The sequence below is a fragment of the Zerene cesonia genome, chromosome 9, assembly GCF_012273895.1.
Source record: "Zerene cesonia ecotype Mississippi chromosome 9, Zerene_cesonia_1.1, whole genome shotgun sequence".
Taxonomy (NCBI): Eukaryota; Metazoa; Arthropoda; class Insecta; order Lepidoptera; family Pieridae; genus Zerene; species Zerene cesonia.
Window position 1 is genome coordinate 20,652 of NC_052110.1, and position 10,846 is coordinate 31,497.

At 35.3% G+C, this 10,846-nt stretch overlaps 1 protein-coding gene across 1 annotated transcript in view; it reads left to right on the forward strand.

Annotated features, from left to right (window-relative positions):
- Positions 1-5,220: 5,220 nt before the first annotated feature.
- LOC119829114 (inactive angiotensin-converting enzyme-related protein-like) overlaps positions 5,221-10,846 on the forward strand; it is a 24,358-nt gene continuing 18,732 nt past the window's right edge. The window contains exon 1 of the mRNA XM_038351503.1: positions 5,221-5,341. The gene's annotated coding sequence lies outside the window, so the exon portion shown is untranslated. The remainder of the gene's footprint in view (positions 5,342-10,846) is intronic.

The following is a 10,846-nucleotide window of genomic DNA, read 5'->3' on the forward strand; positions in this document are numbered from 1 at the left end:
GATTAAATTCGCGTACAATTAGCCATCGCACAACATTCTCTTCCATCAATATTCAACTAGTTTTGCGTAAAGATGGATAGTACCGGGGTTTTCCCATAATATTTTATATATTAATATTTTCCGAGGGATTTTCGCGATAAAATCTCTTCTATATGCTTTCCGGATTGCAAACTGTTGTTTTGCCAAACTTGATCCAAATCGGTTTTGCAGTTTAGGCGTGATAATGAAACAGATATACAGTTACTTTCTCATTTATAATATGAATATGAAAAAATATGAAATACGTTTACCTTTTTGGAAACGATATACATTACTTTCCCATTTTTAATAACTTGCTTAACTAATTATTTGATTATAAGTGTGAAAAATAATTTTCGATTTTCATTAAAAATATTCATAATTGCAATAACAAATTACTACAAAAATTAATATAAAAACTTAACACTTATTTGAATAAAAAAAAAGAAATTATTCAAAGAGGATTTCAACTTCTTTATTTTTTGTCATAAGTTAACCCATTTCAATTTTCAATAATACATAGGTTTTCTTATTAAATAATACATGTCCGCTCTCTCGTGCAATGAAATCTCATAATCATTTGACACTTGTAAACGATAATGATTTTGACTATAAATACTGTTGTCACGCGCAGCCTTCACTGCCATAACCCCCAACCCCACCCTGCAACTAGACCCCAGCGACCCCGCTAACCCTTGAAATTGTTAAAGGGTCATTGAACACATTTTAATGTTTCTATTTCATAACGAGACATTGGTCTGAGGCAACCAACGGCGCCAACGGTATATAGCATTCGTATTTGTTTGCTAAATAGTGTACGAGTCATACTATCTAAAGTTAAATTTGCTTTATAGTATATAGCATGTGCGCACGCACGGTTATAGCATGGAGGTTTACTCTCCAAATGAGCACTACCTGTGATGAAAAGCACCCGACATCCTGCTTCCTTCTACTATTAGGTACTTGTAAGAATGTATGGACGTGTATTTATTTCTCTTTCGCGTGAAAACCACTAAACCAGATTTTGATTATATGGTAGTGATGGAACTGATGAATTACACATAACCCATGGAAAAACTACTTTGTCCGCGGGTAAAACCGCGTGTAGTTTTTTAGCTAGTTTACCTTCTTTAACTGTTTTTAGTATATACATAATTTGTTTACTAAGGACAAATAAATGTGAATAATGTCTATCTAAAAGCAAGAAAAATATTTGACTCGCTTCAATTAATGACAATCAGGCATCACAATTCAAATACAATGTCCATGAATAAATTCAAATTCAACATCAAAATCGATAAACTCGTGGACAGGCGCCGCGTGCTGGACGTCTCATTATTACACAAGTAATTAAACAGGAATGTCAAATCAATGTCGATCATAAATTCAATAAGCTTTCGCATACCTAAGAGCAACAGTAGAAACATTAACCAGAATCTTATTTCATGACTATTTGTAAAGACCAACGCTGGTCGCAACTCACCTTTACTCCGCTTATATTCCTCCTATTTATATATTTAACCATAAATTAAAGTTTAAAAAAACTTTGTAATTCTATGTCACTTTGAGACATTATTTTTATTTATAATGCTGACAGTATAAATGTTAAGTATCTACACAAATATTATGAAGATAAATAATTTGTTTGTTTGTTTGTAATGGATAAACGCAATAACTACTGGACCGATTTAAAAAATTCTTTCATCATTAGAAAGCTGCAACTTCGCTGAGTGACATAGGCTATATATGTACCCCGAGCAAGCCGGGGCGAACAGCTAGTCTTAAATAATGTTGTGGACGCCTATAATTAGTACATGTGCCAGATCAGCTGTTTTTATAATGTTTATGTATTAATGTTCTGTATCTGTACTGTTGGTATCCCAGTTAACAAAAAAAAAATTGAGAAATTTTAAAAGAATAGAAAAAATTTGATCACGAGGCAGGATAATTTTTTTCTATTCTTTCGAAATTTCTCATTTATAAAGCATTTCATTGCTATAAAAAAAAATTGATTCATATTTTATTAAAAATTTCAAGTTGATTCACAAAAGAATTCAGCATGTCAGGTACTCAACGTTCCAACGATAATGTTTGATAGACTGGAAAACGAATTTGTAATTTAAGATTAAACGCAATGTTGCGTTTGAAATTTATAATTAGTCCTTAGATTGTAATTGATACTCTTCTCAAGTTACAATATGAATATAATTAAACAATTTGTTACTCGAAACATTGCATTCTCCAGTGACCAGTCTACAGAGCACTACGCGACACTCATTCAGTTTATAAGGTTGGATCTTTGTTCATGTGTACTTATGCTGCAATAATACCATGCGCATGCTATTTAAATATTACATAAAAATGTGCCTCTTGCTTCATACTTGTTACGAAATACTAATTTGTTAAAGCCACGATTCGAGTTCAATTAATTAAAATTTCCAGTATTAACCTAGACCTACAAATCCTTCTTAAAAACTATAACTTCACCTTCGCCACTTGACCTTTTGCATTTAAAATTTTTAGCGCTATTGGCTAGCCAATGAAAAACTATTGCGAAATTAGTTCATCCCTGTCCACTGTCCAGCCTCACGCAGCTCCTCCCTCCCGCGCCCCCGCGCCCTTTGCTGTCTGCCCTCTTCTGAAACTTTTACACTTACTGGTACTAACTACATTTTAACTAGTTCCAGCAATAAACTGTTGAAGAAAGATGATGATCGTCACTCATAATGAAACGCAAAGTAAATTGACGCATTGAAAAACGCAGGCATTACAAATAGCTTACCCTTTCACATGCATGACATACAAATATTAATAAATTATAAAGTTACGATCAGTAATATTCATTAGTAGATCTAATGATCTATACCGCATAATAATTATACCTACTAGCTAAACGCCCGTGGCATCGCCCGCGTTGTCAAAGGAGTTTCTTCCCTTGAGAAGTGGATGTTTCATCACGGTAAAAAGCAGTCTATTACACTAACAAGCTTTCTCCTTCTGGCTATCTCAGGACACAAAAATCAAATCATATAATTAATCCGTAGCGACGGGAAAAAGGTCAATCAAATAATGACACTTTCGCATTTATAATACTCATTAGTGAGGATTGTGATCGCTCGCACCTTGCTCCAACGGGACAACCAAATAAAATAAAATATAGCCTTTGTCGCTCAGAAATAATGTATCTTTCGACAGTTCCAATAATTTTTAATAGATCCAACAGTTTACAAACAAACAAAGAATCTTTCAAGAAGAAAGCACAAATAACTTCAGAACCGAGCAGCCAGCGTGATTAACCGAACCAAGTTAACAATATTGATATTTTTTTTGTTAATGTAACTATGAGATATAAATCTTTGTGTGCAGAATATTTGCTTTAGTGGGCATTACTACGTTGTGATAACAATGTAGCTGTGCCTAGAGATCATACATTTTAAGAATTTGATTAGATCAACAAAGAGTTCAACGAGCTCCCCAGCTGTCTGCAAAGGTCCGAAGCAAATGTCAGGTAATTGAGACCAGTAAAAAGGCCGAGATTTATCAATAATTTGTACAACCTTTCGCCATTTACGCGTGTGTTCGTAATTTATGAAATATGCCTGAAAGGTCGAAACCGGCTGTTCAAGGTGTACCGCATTTAATGGAGCAAATCCAAAATACTTTTATTTAACGAGAACTTTACCTTTTCGAGCAATATTTGATATTACATCGCATTTCATATAAAAAAGAAAATATTAAAGTACAAATGCTAGTATAGTAACTAGTCAGAAAGAAAGAGGGAGATCTACGTAACGAAATTAAAACCAATTCCTCTTTTTTTTGACGTGACAACGTCTTAAATTAGGTTGCGGCTCGGAGTCACTCATGAAAAAGTGTAACGCCCGGTAACGTTACGATGAGTCACCGAACTATGATCGTCCTATCCTCAACAAAATCACTCAAATAGGAATTAGTTAAGTTTAAGTTTACATGTACAATGTTTTAGTAAACAAAATATATTTTCCATAGTTAAAATTTGTGTAATTCTTATTTTCATTCAATTCCTTGTTCCTATTGTGCAATTCAATAATATTCATATCAATAAATATTCTACCGAGAAAAAGACGTTGTCACGTAAAATCTTCGCCCGTAAAACCGACTTTACAGGCAACCATTTTTTTACCAAATTGTCACGATTTTGTACATATTATCCCACTCTTACGACATTCAATATATCTTGCCTTACTTTTGGAAATACTACATGCTTGATAACAATCGTAGAAAAAGAATGAGTAACAAACAATCACTAGATAAGAGGTAAATAGTTATATAACATTAAAGGAAAATCCATCATAATGATACATCTAACGTATATAGATACAATAGGTAATAGATATTTCAATTGTAACCAGGTCGCAATTTAACTAAAGGATTTTTTTTTCTAAAATTTTATTGATACATTATAATTTAATAATCATTCTAAAGATGTCTTGTGAAAAAAAAGACAAAGCTCGTTTTTACTCAAGAGGAGAATTTTTTATTAGATAAGATGTTTTATATTAATCCATTCTTTGGATCCAAGGAGAACCTGAAAAGCTTGATTATCTGATTATTTAATGTTCATATATAACGTACAATTACAATTACTTATACAGTTTATTTTAATTATGTCTGTATATTTTAAGATTAATACGGGAAAATTAAGATTTTCCTTAAATTGCCACATCAACTGTAAATAAAAATAGAAATATAAACATATCGTAGACTCTTCTACAGCCCAGCCCAGTCCAGTTAACATGAAGTCTCGTCCAATTCGCGACCACACAGTCAGAATCGAAGTCATTTTCAGCTATTTTTATGATGATGATGTTAATGAGCCATTGCGAGTAAGTGTTGTAAAATCGTATCTAAGAGCAGCAAACATCCTCGCTCCATTATCATAATGAATATAATTTATGAAATGCAATATGGATTGACATTTACCTTTGTATATCTTCTGACGGCTGTTTTAGTTAAACATGTACAAAAAACCATAACAAACGCGAGGCGCCTAAAATGCACTATTCTCATCGCTCGATTGCTCAATGGGTATGGGCTGGACAGCGCCTTCGTACGTGGAACTTGGAAAGTTTCAGGCTGAGCTACAGGCCATAGGGTGGCTGATGCTTGGTGGCCCATGGCTGGTGGCCGGCGGGTGGCGGGTCGCGGGGTGGGGGCGCGGGGTGCGGGGTGCGCGGGGTTGCGGAGGCTGGAAGGTGTCGGCTGCTGCGCACACGCTGCCTCACTCGGTGTCCCGCGACTGCCACGATCACACGCGTCCACAGCTCCGTGCCGACGCCGCCCGGTACGTACCGCGCTTGCGCAACCGACGACGTTTTGACCACAACAACTCTATTTAGAACAGCACATTTCCTATCGGAGTTGAGTGTAACAGATTACTGTCGATAAGGAACACTTTAAATCCTTATCGATCGTTACGTTGTTTTTTTCTTGAGTGTTAGACTAACGAGTAAGTAATTACTCTTTTTTTTACATGATATGAAATGTGAAGTTGTTGATCCTGAAGCAAAAGTCAAAAGATCGTCGGTTGAACATATTTATATTTTGTGTATTTAGTCAGTAATTTGTGGTGTGTTTGCGTCAAGGTCGACGGGACCCTTTCTAAGTATTTCACTGAGCAGTGGCCGAATCAGCTAGGATAGTGACTAAGTGATCGGTTCTAAGTGCAAAGTATAGCATGCCGTCGCAGTCGGTTCCCACTAACTAATGACTAGTCAAACAATCGCTCGTGGAACATGCAAATACTGCGCCTTTTAGTGTTTAGATAAAAAACGTTTGTATGCAAATGTGGTCACTTGGTGCGGTGGCTTCCCAGTATGTCGTCACGTCAGCTTACATAATGAGCGACCTTTTATCGTTGTAACCTACATTTTGCTTTTTTTGCTTTTCAACGTCTTGTTTTCTTTTCTCCTTCTACGCTTTGTCATATATGAGGTCGAAGGTCACGGTCGTATATTGTGACCGGAGGTCAAAAGCCATTGCGATAAACATTGCCTTTTTTGATTAACTTCGACAACAACTATAAAACAATCAGCAACATTGCTTGCAGCAACGAGCAATACAACGTAGTGAAAATCTGTTAAAGTTACAAAAAGCGCTGGCCTTATAGCTGAAGCGTGATGTTCAGATCAATCTTTTCAGTCGACAATTACTCAAACTTAGCATGAACGTTTTCAATTCAGAAGCCAAATTGGTTTTCCGAGACAAATGTAATCGGGAGGTCAAGGATAGAGTCGACATGAAACCGACGATTGGTGGAACATTCGATTATAGCGATTCGAGTCGCGCTGGAAAGCTGTTATTGCGAGAATCGGTTGCAAGAGAGCGCTGCGCCGCGGCGCGCCTCCCGCTCCGTCACAATACATGACTTGCGTTCGATACCAACCGATGAGCGGCATTTCGTGATCTAAACTTGAACTAGGAATCCTAGAACAGGCTACATCTATTGAACCGTCAATTAGAAATATCGCTCTCTATCACAATTAATTCTTAATATAGTCCCAAAAAAATTCCGTTGTACTTTATATAAATAAGAAAAGCGCTCTTAAACACTTTGGAAAAAGATATATATTCATCCAACATAATTTTCTCAAGATAACAAAAATTATAACATGTATAAATTTCGATAGAGTCATAATAAAATCCGCAATCGTAATACTCGCTCGCTCACTTTGCATAGTTGCTCTCATTTATCATTTTAATTATAGTTGTAATTAGCAGCAGCGGATTCGGCTTGTCGTAGGATCAAAATAAACAAAGTCGGCGACGCGACGGTCGCGACGGTCGCGTCACTGGCTTAGTTCCGACTTACATAACTGCACCTTTCTATGCGAGCTGATATTCGATTACAGTTCGATTAAAGAAACAAACGTTCGCTTGCATAACCCGCTTGCAACACGGCTGGATCACACATTGTCTACGACCACTTGTGGAATCCTTACCACACGTACATAAATCAATTTCAATATGTAAAACAAATATGGAGACAAAAAAAAATATATTTAAAACGTACACAATGTTTTTTCGCTAATTTTTTTGCGCTACCAGCTTATGTTACTTAAAATGTAAGCTAGGATCGTTAATTGTTTGCCTTAATATCTTCCTAAGCAATTTCGTGATGGCCTTAATATGCGATACACATAACTGCAATAAGCACGCTAATGTCAGTTTAAACAAGTACTATCAAAATGAAGCAAATTGGTCGTCTTAACCGTAATGTTTCAAAATTAATGGTGCCTCATTTTGTGAGATCAGGTTTTGTAAAATCGTTTGCACGTTTATAACGGATTGTAAAGAAAACACCGACGAAATAATTAAATTAGTTCAATGAAAGATAGTATAATGACATTTTCAAATTATATTTGTAAAAGATCCTTCAATGTGGTTCTACGCTACTGCTTCGTTGCCTCCTATTTAGTAAAAAAAAACATAATTTACGAAGACGAGTAAATACTTTGTCGAATATGTTTGATCTGTCTAGAATCTATATTATGAGCAAGTAAATACAATTCAACTCACTATCTCATCATATCAACACAATTTCTAATACACACACACCGAAGAACTAACTTTATCCGACTCATTTGTCTTTGACAAACCTCAAGCACAGACTTACAAGTACATTTGGGGATTTCCTCTTGACACCAACGCTACTGGAATTTTGTGCTAAATACAGAGTGTCAGAATGACACGTAAATACTGAGTTTCAGATGACTGTACTAAGATCAAAGGATTTTATACTTTTTCATACGATAACGTTAAAAATACGCGTAATATCCCATTTTAAGAATTCTTAAAACTCTATAATGTGCACCCCCGACTGTCATCACGATAACCTTTACAAATACAACCGGCTATATTCAGTTTATTTTAACTCTGTTAATTGTTGTCTTGCTTCTACTTATGTGATTTTCGTTTTTGATTTGTAATACGCGAGTGTAGTAGTAAATACGACTTTGTACTATTCAGTTGACTATTTATAGAGCAGTAGAATTAGTGCGGCCATAACAGCGAGTGCGGGCTCGCACGTGTGCAGTCAGCGGTCGCCATTAAGGCATCCTTCGCGAGGGTTGCCCAACGGAACGCCGCTTGCATACTGACTGACTGGCTTGCGAAACGCACCATTTTCCTTGCTTAAAGTTAAGGGGAAATTTAATTCATATAATGAACTCGAAGCAATTTAAGTAAAAAAAATATGCATTTTTTTAATTACTAAAACTAAACGATACATTATGGTAAGCCAACTATCATCAGTGTCCAAAATACTTAAATATTATAGAAAATACTACAATATATTTTCATAGAACTGTTTAACAAAGCTGCATTTGCATTTGTGCAAGTTCTTAGTTATAAATTCTATAATAAATTCGTATTGTCGACCGGTAAAAAACCGATTCACGGTCTAATTGGAACGTACCCGCTGTGGACTGGAAACAGACTCAGACTACTCGATTATTTTCCTTTCTCATAATTCTGTTTTAAATGAATTAGCTTGAAACGTGCAAAACCATAAAACCGCATCGAAAACCTCCGATTACTTAGAAATGAGAATACTTGGCATGACTATGATTGGTTTATTCATTAGATTCAATTGTAAAATGACATAATACAATGACATTGAAGCGCGCGGTAAGAGCCAACTCGGTGGGAACGTAAGTGCCGGCGCGGAGATCCACCATCAAACGCTCACATCTAAACAAATTGTCTCAACGCTTTAGAGTTAGCTCATTATCCATGTAATACGTGTTTCACACTATTGTTTGATCAACATCGGCAAATGATAAGCATCGGAAAACACAATATACATATTATATTAACACGTTACAGTGTAAACGTTGGCGCAAATAGGTTGCCTTGTGGAACTGCAGAGAGCGTTTGTTGCACAGAGTGTATTGTAAGTGACCGCTCGTAAAAAGTTACGATTTCTCAAGATACTAATTAGTTTGCACTTATGTACATAATGTGCACGTGTAAATTATACTTTAATTTCATTTGATGTAAACAAGGATGATCAATTTTGTACCTATATTTGAATTACTAATCTACAGTTTAAAATTATATAATAGTTTTCATGAGTAACGAAACTCGTGTGATTAATTTATTAAAATTAAATAAATGACTGACTGGAATATTTTTAAAGACGTATAAAAGTGTGTCCTTGGAGTTATCCATCACTTTTTACGATGATGTAACAGATTAGCATAATATACGTGAACATTAACTATGCAAATGATATAAAAAATGGCGATTAATAGTAAAACAACTGCTTGATTTTTTTGTAGTACATAAATGCTAGCTTTGTAACATGATCTCAACATACATTTAATTTATCGCGACTGTTAATCAATCTATTATTTATTAATAGTAATATTTAAACATGAATGATTCAAATTAAATACTGGAAAGCCCAAAAGTACGCACTTCTATATTTTATCGTTACTTAATGTTAAATCAGTCATGCTGTGGAGCGTTATATTTAGCTCTTACAGAATAAATAAGATTTAACAATGTTATGTTAAAAAGAATCTATACTCTAAAAATACATTATTATTTAATCATTTATGTATATATCTGTTGGCAAATCGAATAAAAATAGAGTAAATAATAATTAATTAGTAACTAAAATGAATTTGACAAGTACGTAGTGGATATTGTGTATAATAATTAATTCATATGTAGTGATACTTGTTTTTATTAGGATAAGTTGAATAAAATATTGTAAGGTGTCAATAAATATAAAGTAGATAATACTATGAAATGTATACAAATTTTTTGAAATAGCAGTTAGATTATCCTAAAGTTCATACGCAACGGGAATTTCGAAATTATTTTATCATCTACAGAATGTGATATTTAAAGTTTTCGTTAGTTTGTATGATCTCGATGTATAGCTACGTTGAAGGTATAAAAGATAAGATGCAACATTTACACAAACATTTAAGGCGTGATGTAATTTGGGTAATATACGCCGACATTCCCCAACACGCCGGTCGCACCCCGCCTCTAGCCGCTGCTCTGACGCAATCCGCCAATCTCTTTGTTAACACTAATAAGTACTAATCATTACGAATTTACAATTCTGTAACAATGTCATCAATAACACCTGTGTTTATGTACTGTACGTATATACAAAGGAATTGTAAATAAAATCGTAATTATGGAACATTTCAAGGTACGTTTTCATATATCGTCTGAAGACACTTGATTGAGACGTATGAGAGATACCCCCCTCTCATCTCACCCTCACCCCCGCGGGCGCGTTGCGTGCGGTCAGCGCGGGCGGTTACCCAACGCTGCACCATTTGCATCTCTCAAACGAATAACGCGAAACTTCCTCAATAATTCTTGCATCACGCACGTTGCTTCACATTACCGACGCATATTTTTGTGTTTCTTCATTCACTTGTCAAACACTAATATTATGCTAAGTTATGTAACTGCGTATATTGGTTTCAAACTCGTTATTTCCTTAACCAACTTGATAAAAGTTGTTTATCTTAAAATATTGACAAATTATCTGATTATACGGGCAAAAAAAGACTTCCACATGTAAGTCTTTTTTGCTCGTTATTTCGATAGTTTTTTTTTTTTAATTTGCCATTACGCTCATGTGACAATAATAACGGAAACGTGAAGCCTTAAGACGTTACAAAATTGACTGCGTGACAAATCGGTAGAGGATGTGAGCTCAGCGAGTTGGGTAACTCCGGGGACGTAGTTTTGGATCTTGACTGTCAACTGTCCACCCGACCTCGGGTGGTGCCCCTGCGTAGTAACGCCCGACATATAT